General features: G+C 38.4%; 1 protein-coding gene across 6 annotated transcripts in view; it reads left to right on the forward strand.

Moving 5' to 3' along the window:
- The first annotated feature begins 933 nt into the window (after positions 1-933).
- LOC100011470 (signal transducer and activator of transcription 5B) overlaps positions 934-12,693 on the forward strand; it is a 70,722-nt gene continuing 58,962 nt past the window's right edge. For 2 of the 6 annotated variants that reach the window (XM_056816742.1, XM_056816744.1), the window contains exon 1: positions 1,813-2,178. The gene's annotated coding sequence lies outside the window, so the exon portion shown is untranslated. Of the gene's footprint in view, positions 1,336-1,811; positions 2,179-12,693 lie in introns of those variants that run through there. The other 4 variants (XM_056816743.1, XM_056816748.1, XM_056816745.1 and 1 more) reach the window with 4 other exon arrangements.

Consider the following 12,693-nt stretch of genomic DNA (forward strand, 5'->3'; position numbering starts at 1 on the left):
TCCTGGATCATTGCATTGCTGCTAGCAGAGAAGTCCATTACATTTGATTGTACCAGTGTATCGGTCTCTGTGTACAATGTTTTCCTGGTTCTGCTCCTTTCACTCTGCATCAATTCCTGGAGGTCATTCCAGTCCCCATGGAATTCCTCCAGTTCATTATTCCTTTGAGCACAATAGTATTCCATCACCAACAGATACCACAATTTGTTCAACCATTCCCCAATTGAAGGGCATCCCCTCATTTTCCAGTTTTTTGCTACCACAAAGAGCATGGCTATAAATAATTTTGTACAAGCCTTCCATCTTAGAATCAATACTGTGTAATGGTTCTAAGGCAGAAGAGTGGTAAGGGCTAAGCAATGGTGGTGAAGTGACTTGCCCAGGGTCACAGAGCTAGGAAGTGTCTAAGATCAGTTTTGAACCCAGGATCTTTGGTCTCTGGGCCTGACCCTCAATCCACTGAGTCACCCATCTTCCCTCTCCCCCCTTATTATCTCTTTGGGGCATAAACCCAGCAGAACTCACAGATCTTTTAATTATTTATTATTTATTATTATTATTATTATTTTTCTGGGGTGGAGGTGGGAGAGAGGGTGAAGGCATACACGGAACTGAGGCATTTCCAGATGGTAGTCACCTCTGGACAAAGTAATCTAGAGCTGGACAGATATTGAGAAGAGTGAAAAGGGGGGTATCCATGTTTAGAGAATGGAGGGAAAAGGGAGAGGGTGGGGCTCCTCTTCGGCCACCCTGTTCCCCAGTGAAGCTGGGTTCCCCAAGGTCTGAGAGAACTGTGTACAGTGCTGGCCTCTGGAAGGTTGCCAGGGAAACCGCTGCCCAGCTCCAGAGATGTGGCCTCTGTTGCTCTGTAGTTGGGGATGGGAGTGGGGGTGGGGAGAATATATGCCTGGCTCCTCCTCTCGGCGCCACCCCCTCGCAAGGACCTTCTCTCCTATGCATGGTCATTTGAAAAAGTTCGGGACTAAACTCATCTCTCTCTCTCTCTCTTTTTTTTACCCCCACCCCCCACCCCGACCCTGACCTACAGAATCATCCAGTTCATTCTCCTTCAGCTTCCACCGATGGGGTCCCTTTATTTCAGAAAGCTCTCTGAGGAAGAAAACGCCTCCCTTCCCTCTCTGCCTCTCCGTGACCCCCTCACTCCTTCCTCCAGTTTCGGTGTCTTCTACCCCTAGCTGTAATTCAGTCTGACTGGCAGCGAGGACAACTGTCCACGCAGGCTCTCCGCTCCGAGTGGGAAGCCGCCAAGAAGGCCTCGTTTGGAGCCCTGGGTGGGTCACCCTGGGGAGCAAAGCCCGGATAATTATTGATCAGGTGAGCTGCGGACTTCTGACCCCAGCTTGAGAGGGAGAAGACCAGGGGACAGGAGAAACACTGGGCACCCGGCCTGGGACTAAAGGGAAGGGAGGTGGGTAGGGCACAGGGCCAACACCACGACAACAGCTCAAGAGGGCGGATCACGGGTAGAGCGGGGGTAGGGGTCGACCCTCCCAAAACAAACCCGCATGTCAGCATTCCAAACCCGGGAACCGGGAAGGGGAAAGGGGGTAGCCGGCTGGCTGGTTGGGGAACGGGAGTGACCCCTTGGTAGCTGCCCCGCGGGCTGCACTGCACAGATCTTGCAATAACAAGGCAGGATGGTTCGCGGGGGGTGGGGTGGGGGAGAGCGGAGGGTGACTAGGGGCCCCCCGAGGGTGGCTGGAGGAGCGCGGGCGCGGGGCGGAACCAGGAAGCGGCGCGCGCCGCCCGGGGATGGGGGGCGGGAGGGGGCGCGAGCGGGGTGGTTAGTGTGTGTGAGTGTGAGTGTGAGTGTGTGTGTGTGTGTGTGTATATATGTGTGTGTGAGTGAGAGAGAGCGCTGAGGAAGACGGCCGCAGCGCGCGCTGCGGGGTCTCGAGCCTGGGCACGCGCTGGGGGCGGCCACGGTCTCAGGGAGGGGAGGAGCGGGGAGGGGGCGAGGCGGGGTAGCGCCAGGATCGTGCTCGCGCGCGCGCCCCCGCGAGCCCCTGGCGGGAGGAGAGTGGAGCCTAGGGCCCGAGCCCCGGAGCCCGCTGAGGCCGGAGCCGTCACCCGGGAGTGGGGACGGAGCCGAGGGACTGCGCGAGGTGGCGGCAGCGGTGGCCCTCGGAGCAAGGGAGCGGCGCCCGACGAGGCGAGGTAGGAGTCAGCCTGAGGAGAAGCGAGCGGGCGGGGCGGCCCCCGGCTTCGGGTCTCCTAGCTTCTGGGTCCCGCAGTCCGGCTCCGTTACAGCTGCTGCCTCCGAGCCCAGTCGTGTCGTAGCTGGAGGGCTGAAGCCGGGCGTGAGGGGTTGGAAGGTGGTGCAGGAAGGATCTAAGGACCATGGCGAAGGAGGGGAGCGCGTGCGGAGAAGCAGGGGCTACTGCGGGTGGGAGGAGGCGGGAGGGGGAATTGCATCTCCCCCCCCCCCCAAGTCTGCGCCCTCCACGTTGTTTGCAAGGTCCGTCCAGCCTCTGCTGCCACCCTCCTCCTGTGCCTCAACGACACAGCTATCTATGAATGTGAGACCCCTGAAGAATGAGTGCATGAGTGTGTTCAAGGGCTAGGTGCATGTAGGACAAGCACCTTAGGAGGCAGTTAAAGAAACAAACACTTTTGATAAAACTATTGGGGATAAGGGAGCCTGGATCCCACTTCATGACCTGTCAGGCCTGGGCTTAGACATAGTGCAGTAGGACGGGATGTCTTCCCCCCCTCCCCCGCTTCTCCTTCCCCCCCTTAATGCTAAAGTGCCTGTTGCGGGTTGGGAATGGAGAGTCACTGAAAGGGAGACGTTATATGACAAAAGCTAAGCTGACGCAGAGTGAATCTGGCTAGATGGTCAGGCTGCTCCAAAAAGGAGAGAACTTCTAAGGGGCATATCCATACTCCTTGGTAGCTGGTTGGCCTTTGGGGGAAAGGAAATAATTAGGAAAGAAGAGGAATAGAAGAGAGTCTGAAGGAACACAGCATTTATGAGATCAGCTAATCAATCAGTAAGCATTTATTAAGCACTTACGTTTTGCTGGGCCCTAAAAAGATTATGATTCCCCATCAACTACTGTCAAACCTTTTTGTGTTTTCCCCATGCACCTCTGACTTCCTTGTTCGCAGGATAAGTGGATTTTCAAAATAATAAATGGTAGATTTCTGTCTTACTGAAAATTTCTTCAACTCTGTGGAATGTTTTGAAGGATTATCTTTTGAATGTGTCAGGCGTGTTTACACCTACAACTATTATATTAGGCCTGTCCCATTCATTAGCCATTCCTGAAAGTACTTCATAATCTAGTCAAGTCCAAAGCTATTGGATAGTTACCTGGAACACAATAAGTAGTCAGCTGTCTGAGTCCAGGTTGTCCCAAATAATATTGTTTTTTACCATTCGATTTAAATAATAGAGTATTACCATTCTTCTACAGTATACTTACTGATTTGCTATGCCTGTTACCTATATATGGAAATTTAACATTTATTAACATAGATAAAAGACCAATGCCAGCCTTAGGTATTTTTCTAAGTTTATTTCTCAACATTCCATGGATGCCAGATTTCTTGTAATCATTTCACTTTGTGGATGTCTGTTGTTATAATTTATATTAAGGCTGCAGATTTTTCCTCCTAATTAGAAAATTATTAGACAAAATTATAATTCCTTTTTATGAAAGGGGTTTTGTTGTTCTTGTTGAAAATCATAAATGTAAAAGGAAGATGAAGTAGAAGTTGATTATAAGGAGGAAAAAGATAATGATGTTAAAAAACACCTTTGCATTGAGACCTAGAGACGGGAGGTCCTAGGTTCAAATTTGATCTCAGACACTTCCCAGCTGTGTGACCCTGGGCAAGTCACTTAACCTTCATTGCCTAGCCCTTACCACTCTTCTGCCTAGGAGCCAATACACAATATTGACTACATGATGATGGAAGGTAAGGGTTTAAAAAACAAACAAACAAAAAAAAAAACCTTTGGTTAGTTGATGTAATTCAGTTTAAATGTCTACATTCAGCTTGCATTGGCTTTTGGAAGATGGAATTTCTTTAGCTACTTGGTAAATATTAGAGTATGAGGAAAGGAAGGAGAAACTTTTTTTTAAAAGCAAAATACCAAAAAAGGGTTGATTTCTATCACCAGCAGTTTGGGGATTGCATAACTTAGTGCTAAACTTTGCACAAAAAAATCTCCACTACTAAGCTAACTTTACAAACTATCCCAGCTTCTCACTATTTTTTGCATTGTCAGTATTCATATTCTTCCTGTAGCATATTGGTATGGATTATACCAAGAAGAAAGCTCTTAAAAACTGCCTTTTTTGAAATGGAAATTTAATACTGTTTGGTATTTAGAGGAAAAACAAAACAAAACAACATGCTATCATTGTTTGGGCTTTTGCAACATAAATATTTTGGTTAGTACTTCCTTTCTTCTCCTGACTTCTCATTTCATCCCTCTTTTTACTCCGAATGGATTTTATTTATTTATTTTTTTCCATAGGAGAACCTCCTCTAAATTATATTTAATAAACTGTGTCCGACCTGGTGTAAAAACATTTCTTCCTATTTTGAAACCTACGTATTTTGTTCTTGTTAACATTAAAATTCACATTGTTTATATTTAGTGAATAGTATTTTTCCCCCCTTAATGGATTTTGTGCTGGCTTATTAATTTTTGCGGATTGCTTGTGGGATAGGTGATCGATAGTCATTCTCATTTAACACAGATTGTTGAAATAAAAGGGTAAGTGGCATGTTCAGGGTTTTTAACTACAAATTGTTGGGATCAAAGGAAGCTCAACTCATTTTCTGCTCTTATGTTTTCTTTGCTTGACTGCCGAGAATCAACACTTTATAAAATTATTCACCTTTCTAGCAAATTCTGGCTACCAATGTCAGAAAATGAAAACTAGATTATTTTTCTTTTTCCATATTAGATACTAGATTACTACTATCATTTCTGTAAACAGTTCCAAGATGATAATCTTTAAGAAAAATATTTTGAGTATCAATTTAAGATTACTAAAATCTTTAGAAGACAAACTATGCATTATATAATAAAAGATTTTGAAAATGGTTTGCATTGATGAAGGGACTTTTTAAAGGAGTGCTAATGAAATTGTATTAGTTAAAGTTTTGCTGGATTTAAAGAGAATTTTCTAATGATTTTAGGAAATCGGAAGTTTTCTAATATATGTCAAAAATATGTGTTGTTCTAAATTTCTGGGCAAGAAAGTCAAATTTATCTATGTAGTTTCCACCAATAAGTATTATGTAAAAAAGCAAGTAGAACAATAACAAAAAGAAATGTGACTTAAAACATTTAAATCTATTTTAGTTACATTGTCTTTGATAATAGAAGATGTTTTTATGAAGTGTTTTATTAAGTATTCAGTGACCTTTAGCTGGGGAAGCAATCCAATTTGGGGACTGTTGTATATACAACTGTGGAGTTTTACTAACTATAAGGAGTATTTCATACATGTCGATTTCTTAGTGGATGAAAAAGACCCTCATTTTTGGTGGTTTTTGATGTTATTTTCTGTTTTTGTTAGTTTAAGTCACACCCTTGACTTCCTTGGAAGGTATCTTGAGGTTTGGCTTCCTTTTTTTTAAAGGTAATATTGGGGTGGGAGTGCTTCCTGTTTTTATTTTCAAAATTAGGTCCACATGTTAGCCCTGTCATGTTTTTTATTTTGGACCCATAAAGACTAGCATCATATATCATGTGGTTGTTTTTGACCCATTGTATCATTTTATGATAACTTTTCTGAGTAGCCTGAGCACCTGATAGGGAAGTTAGAAATTCTTGAATCTATTCCCATTCCTATCACTAACTTACTTGGTGGCCTTGGTGGAGAGAATTCCTTCATATTTTTCTTAACTGAGAAATAAGGCTACAGATAATTGTTTCCTAGGGGAATACTTTGAAAATTAGAAAACACCAAGATATCATTAACACGTCATCAGAGTCCTGAATATTAGAGATTTAGAGAGAAGGAAATACAATCATTAATAGTGGAGTCATTTGATTTGAGCAGTGACTCTCAATCACTCAATCAAGAAAACATTCAGTGCCTACCATATGCCAGGCACTGGACATGTAAATACTGTATGAAGAATGAAACAATCTCTAATCTTACATTTTATGGGTACAAGTTAGGGAGGAAGGGGAAAAGTTGAGAGAGTCATGAAAAGCTTTGTGTAGGAAGCAGTATATATACATATAGAGGAGAATGGTCAGAAAAAGGAATACCATAAGATCTGGTTTCTCTGACTTCCTAGGTATTGCTGATAGAGACTTTTAATGCAGTGGTCTACTCTTTATGTTATATTATTCAAGAATAAGCTTTGAGAAAAAGTCTCCTTGTTACATTGAACCAAGTGGTTTCTTCTTGCTTTTTATTTGGCAATATTATCTGAAATATTATGACCGAATGAGCCTCTGAAGAAATAGACCCTCAAATATACCTGTAGGTTAAGTGCACTTTAGTCCTCATAGGCTGACATCATTGAAAAGAGTATTTCTGAATTATGCCACAGTCTATGTATTAAAGGAGGTTAAAAAATTATGGCTTTATTCTGAGCCTCTTCTTTTTTCTTTTCCTACCTCAGGATCTCTCAGTAAAGAAGAGCATAATAATTTATTGCATACAGGATATTCCCTTCCTTTGGTTTATTCATAATCATGGGTATATTACCATCATATAAAAAGTACTAACATGTAAGAACATTGTTTAGTTTTTTTAGCTTCTGGACAACCAATTTTAAATATCTACTGCTATGTTCTGCTTCCTTTACCTTTGGTACTCTAAATAGTTTATCTAGTCTAAGTGTATATATGTATATATTTAAAAATTTTTAAAGGCAGTGTGAATTTCCATGTACTACATACAGTTCAGTTCTGAGCTGCCTGTGCTGATTCATTTTCTCATATTCAACTACTTGGGTATGGTTTGAGAATAGAAGTTAAATTCTCAGAAAATGTGACAACTTTCCTTTCTGACTAGTTAGAGAAGAGTTGGGGAAGACAAGGGGAAATTACATTAATGATCCAATCAATTAGTGTTGGGATTAATTTGATGACTAATATTTTCAATGGCTATTGGGTCATTAAAAGTATGACTTATGGCTATACCTTGAGATGATAGTAAGACAAACCCATGTGTTTTTAGATGTTGTTTAATTTCCCCTCTTAGGGGATTTCTTTGCATATGGGAAATCAAGCCACAGTTACCACAAACAGTCACATCCATGATTTGCATTAAAAATAACTATTTGCCTTAGCAGGTCACAGCTTGACTGCAATGAGTTCAACTGGGAAGGTATGCTAGTTATTATAGAATAATTTTAAGGCATCTCTTCGATGTTCAGAAGTAATCAATAAACATTTATAAAGTGCTTAAAATGTGTCAGGCTGACTGTTCTGAGTATAGAGGATATAAAAGGAGATAAGACAGTCTTTGCCTGCAAGATCATTCTTCTGTGAAATAATATTTACAGTTTTGCATCCTGGGTTAGGATATACTCAGTCACCTTAACTGGTAAGGCAAAGACACATGGAAGCTCAAGGGTGTTATGAGGTATATGAGCAAATGAGAACTCTCAAGGAGGAATTCATTTTCTTTTTAAAAAATGTTATTTTCAGTTCAAAATTCTCTCCTTCCCCCTGCCCCTTTTCCACCCATTGAAAGGGCAAGGAGTCATTTGTTTTCTGTAAAATATATATTTCTTTATCTGTGGGCCAAAATAGACTCTTCCGTTAGGAAGGAACTTTCTAACTTAGAATCATAGAATACAAGAACTATAGAGGACCTTAGAAATAATTTTAGTCCAACTCCCTTAAAAATGGTAACTTAAAATTGTGTGGGTTTTTTTTTATGTTTGAGGGGCTTTTACTTTTTTCTTCATTAAAGGTTTTTTGAATATTAAAATCTGTTTTTTCTTTCTTCCCTCTCCCTCTTCTCTCATTTTCTTTAAGCTAAGTGAATGTACTTGTAATGGAAGCTGTATTAACAGCAACATTAATTAGTCTTATTTTCCACTCCTGGTAGGTAGCCTTTTCCCTTGTATTATTGTAGACTTGCTCTAAAGGGGACACATAAGTGAAGAGTTAAAACCTATTTCCTTGGTTTCTGTTTACAAACAAAGGGATTAATTTCTGCCAATGTATTTTGGATGGGGGTAAGGGAATTCATATGCTATACATGTTGTTTGAGAGCATTCGAGTCATATGTCACTATAATCTATTTCTCCCTTCAGTTACACTGCGGTGGCATCAATTGCTTCTTACATTTCTCATAACAGGACTCTGTATAGCTCATCACTGAGCCTTTGCACAAATTGCACCCCATATCTGAAATGTACTCCTTCTAGTTTCCTACATTAAATTTTCTTGTTTTCTGCTTCTCCTCCAGATTGCCTTACCCCTTTAAGTTACTTTGTATCTATTTTATATATGCTTTATATATATATATATATATATATATATATATATATATTACGTCTGGGGAGACACTTGTGTATGTGTATATTAACATACACATATTAGCTTTGGAGTTTATGTTCTAGTCTGGGGGGGACAGCATGTTTAAGTATACATGTGTAAAAATATATACATATTTATTTATATATAGAGGATATAGATACACATTAGTCTGGGGAGACTGAGTCTATATATATCAGTAAATATACGTATATTGTCAACATGGAAATCTAGAGATCCCCAGTTTACTTAGTTTAAAGGTATAAACCCCAGGTTTTGACCTTGTCACAGGAGAGGTTTCCCCTTGAGGGAAGGTCCCACTTCACCAGACAATAGACATCCACTTCAGGTAGTAGCTCTTTTGTCACCAGAAGCCTCTCCCAGTATGTCACACCCTCCTTAAGGAGGATTGAACTCAGGACCTTCAGCTTGAGAGACTACTGCGCCAAAGCTGAAGTGGATGTCTATTGTCTGGTGAAGTGGGACCTTCCCTCAAGGGGAAACCTCTCCTGTGACAAGTTCAAAACCTGGGGTTTATACCATTAAACCAAGTAAACTGGGGATCTCTAGATTTCCATGTTGACAATATATATGTTCATACATAAACATATATACACACCTACATATATAGAGAGGATATAGATACACACATATTAGCTATTGAGTTTAAGTTAATACCCAGTGCATGTGTGCATTTATAAGCATGTACACACATAAACATCCATGCCTGTGTATATATATATGTGTGTGTGTGTGTGTGTGTATATATATATATATATATATATATTTACACATATATATTTACACATGCACATGTAGGGCATATACATATACATAATCTCCCCAGACCAGGACATGTACACATACAGAGTCTCCCCAGACTAAGACATAAACTTCACATGAAGAATTATTAAAACAGAGGCTGGTAACTAGTAGGTGCTTAATAAATGTTAGATGTTAAAAAAACTCTTGAACTGAGTTATTTTCCCTTACCACTTATTCTCTTGCTGTTATATTCCAGTTAGATCTCCAGCTGGGTTTTAGGACTAAGCGAAGTTAAAAATTGTTCCCCTATTTGGAGAGTTCACTGAATAAGCACTGTATAACACCAGTATAATCAGTGTGCATAAAGTGTAAACTTTACACAAACAAACAGATATTGATACATCTAGGAGTGTCAAACTGTCACTTTTGACCAGATCTAAATTAACTTTGAATGTCAACAGAGTTAGGGAGGAAGATTGTTTTATGTGAAGAATCTCAAAAATCAGAATTTCCTTCTTGAGAGAGAGAAGCATTAAAGTGGAATTTTCTAGACTTTTGTGATAAAAATTTAGAAAGTATTATTGCTGTTGGGATGCCTTTTCTTTAGAGAAGTTAATTAGTAAATCTGCCTTTTTGTTTTGTTTTTTCTAAAATTGGGAAACATTTCAGCCCTCTTTAAGAGCATGTAAATGGTCATTAAATGAAACATATAAAAAGTAACAAGTGACTGTCTATTCTGTTGAAATATTGTAGCCTGGTGTTCAAGTGTTGCTTTATAGGGTGAATTATACAAGGCATTCCTAGTCATTGTGGAACTAGCAACAAAGTTCACTCAGATGATTTGAATGACTCCAGTTTTTTTAAATCTTCCATATTTTTTATGATCTTCTTGTTATTCCTAGGAAAAACAGTATGTTAGCAGACCAAAAATGTATAACTTTCCAAAATAAAATCCTTAGTTCAAAGATATCTTTAAAACATGCTTATCTTTCTTTTATGAGGCAAGGGAGAATTATATTTAACCAAATATAAGGCCAGTTGCCCTTTGAAGACCTTTTAGGATTAGGCAATATGGGGCTCTGGTGGACAGTGATGAAATTTGCCAGTATTCTCTCTCTCTTTTTAAAAAATTTATTGTTCCTTTTATGCACCTGTATATGGAAGCCCTGGGTTAGATATGTTTTAGAGGCAAAAGATATCTTTGCTTAGAGTTCAAGTTTACGTAAGTGTCAGTATTAATTTTCCTTTACTGTATAGATGTTGGCCTAATTGTTCCACTCTTCTTCCTTAGCTGTAGAGAGTATTATTAACATAATAGTAAATTCTTAGCTTCCTGAATGACATAACTGTATTCAATAGGCTAAGTTGCTGATAAAGCATGATCCCTTGATCTTACAGCACCAGAAGAAAATAGAGACAGTTTTGTTAGGGAAAAACAACTAACACATGTTTTTTTAAAGTGTGGTTCCTTAAGTTTAAGAAAACTAGTTACCTGTAATTTATGGCTTAAATTTTGCTATGGAAATATAATGTGGAAATTTAGAAGTGTTGAACTATTGTTACCCCAAAATTAGACATAACAAAACAAAATAGACAAACAAAAATAGGCATAACATAATTTTGTGCATTTAGTCAACATAAGTAAGTACCCTTTTAATTAAAAAATCAAAACGATATCATGTTTTTGGATAAAATATCCATAAGATTTTAAATTAAGAACCTTTCAGGGATGATAAAAATAGTTTGTTGATTTTTTTGTTGGTGGGGTGCTATAATTTTGGTATATTTTGTGTTATACAAAGTTGAATTTATTAAAGATATATTAAAGTTTATTTAATCCTATTAGAAATGTTCTAAAGTTTTAAAACAACTTTAAGCTCAAAAGTGATCCATTTCCTTAGTCTAACTATTGAGTACCTCATATTTTTATGCGAAAGCTAGATGGAAATTATGCTGCTTTATTCTCTATTCACACTTACTTATTTTCCTTTCTTTTTGCAAATAGTGCTCATTTTCTAAAACTTTTAAAGGAAAATTCTGGCCTAGTTTATTTTAACCTTTAGCACCATTGAACATCAGCCATATTATTTCTGGACTTTTCCCCTCCGTTTACATTTGAACTATTTTTCACTTTACAATGACACCCACTATAGCTTCTCAGCATGTAGATTTCTTTCTTGTAAGTCCATTAGTCATATTTAATGAATTCTACAACCATCTATAATTGTATTCATTTGAGAATATCTGTTAGAGGAAACCTCCAGTATGAGACTTTTTATAATACATATGTCATTGCTAATTCCTAGGATTGGTACTTTGTACTCCTTTATTCTTCCTTAATTAAATTCATTATAACTGGCCTCTATGTAATGGAAATTAAAATGTACTCAACATTTTTACCTTTAGAGAAGGTGATTAAAGAATGAAAATAAGATCAGGTTGATGTATTGAAATATATTCTGTTTTGGAACAAAGTTATATAGATCAGATTTCTTCACAATCATATATTACATTTAGAATATCTTTGTGTTTAAAAGATTTCCAAGTCCCTCTCACTTCATGTAGACAGTAAAAATATAGCATAATAAAACATTTGTTTGTCCTGTTATTGGAGTTTAGTGTAATAGAATTTATCTGTTTATAGCAATTTCTCTTTAAAGGAGAGAGATTCAGAGAGTCTAAAAAAAAACACCAAAGTTGTACAATATCTTTATAAGCTTCATAAACAATTGGACCTATTAAAGGGTCAGCTAAAATTATATAAAGGAAAATCAGTGCTTTCGTTTATAAAAGACAGACATGTAAGTAAAGTTGCCAACTGGCAGGCATTTGAAATGCTTGTTGAGCCTTTTATCATGGGACTTGGTTTTGTAGTGCGTTGTTTTTTGTTATGATTTTGATAATCCTATGAGAGTTAATTGCATCCCAAATAATCTTAACATTATTATTTCATCTTATTTATCTTATATTTTCTTATTTGATCTTAAGATTTTTCTTTTGAGTTTCTTTGAGACCTTATTTTTCTTTCTCTTCTTTTTCTTCCTTCTATCCCAATTTGATAATTTCATTTAATGCTAGATTGATTTGAATTATGTTTTTGTTTAATTGTTTTCACTTCATTGTGACCCTGAACTTGTTTTTAAAAAGTTTTACTGTATGAGAATGTTATTTCTGTTACAATTCTTTTGAAGAAAATTGATAGTCTCCTATATAAAAAAGCATAAAATAACATACAAGTGTGTGTGTCCACCACTACCCTCCTCTTATGACTTTTTAATTTACTCATACTATTATAGATCCATAGCTGGTAGTCCAACTCCTAATATTTTATAGACAAGGAAACTGAGGCCAAGAAAGATGAAGCCACTTACCCAAAGCCATAGAGGGAATAAGTGACAGAGCCAGGATTTTAATCCAGGTTACGTGCCTCCAAA

The sequence above is a fragment of the Monodelphis domestica genome, chromosome 2, assembly GCF_027887165.1.
Source record: "Monodelphis domestica isolate mMonDom1 chromosome 2, mMonDom1.pri, whole genome shotgun sequence".
Taxonomy (NCBI): domain Eukaryota; kingdom Metazoa; phylum Chordata; class Mammalia; order Didelphimorphia; family Didelphidae; genus Monodelphis; species Monodelphis domestica.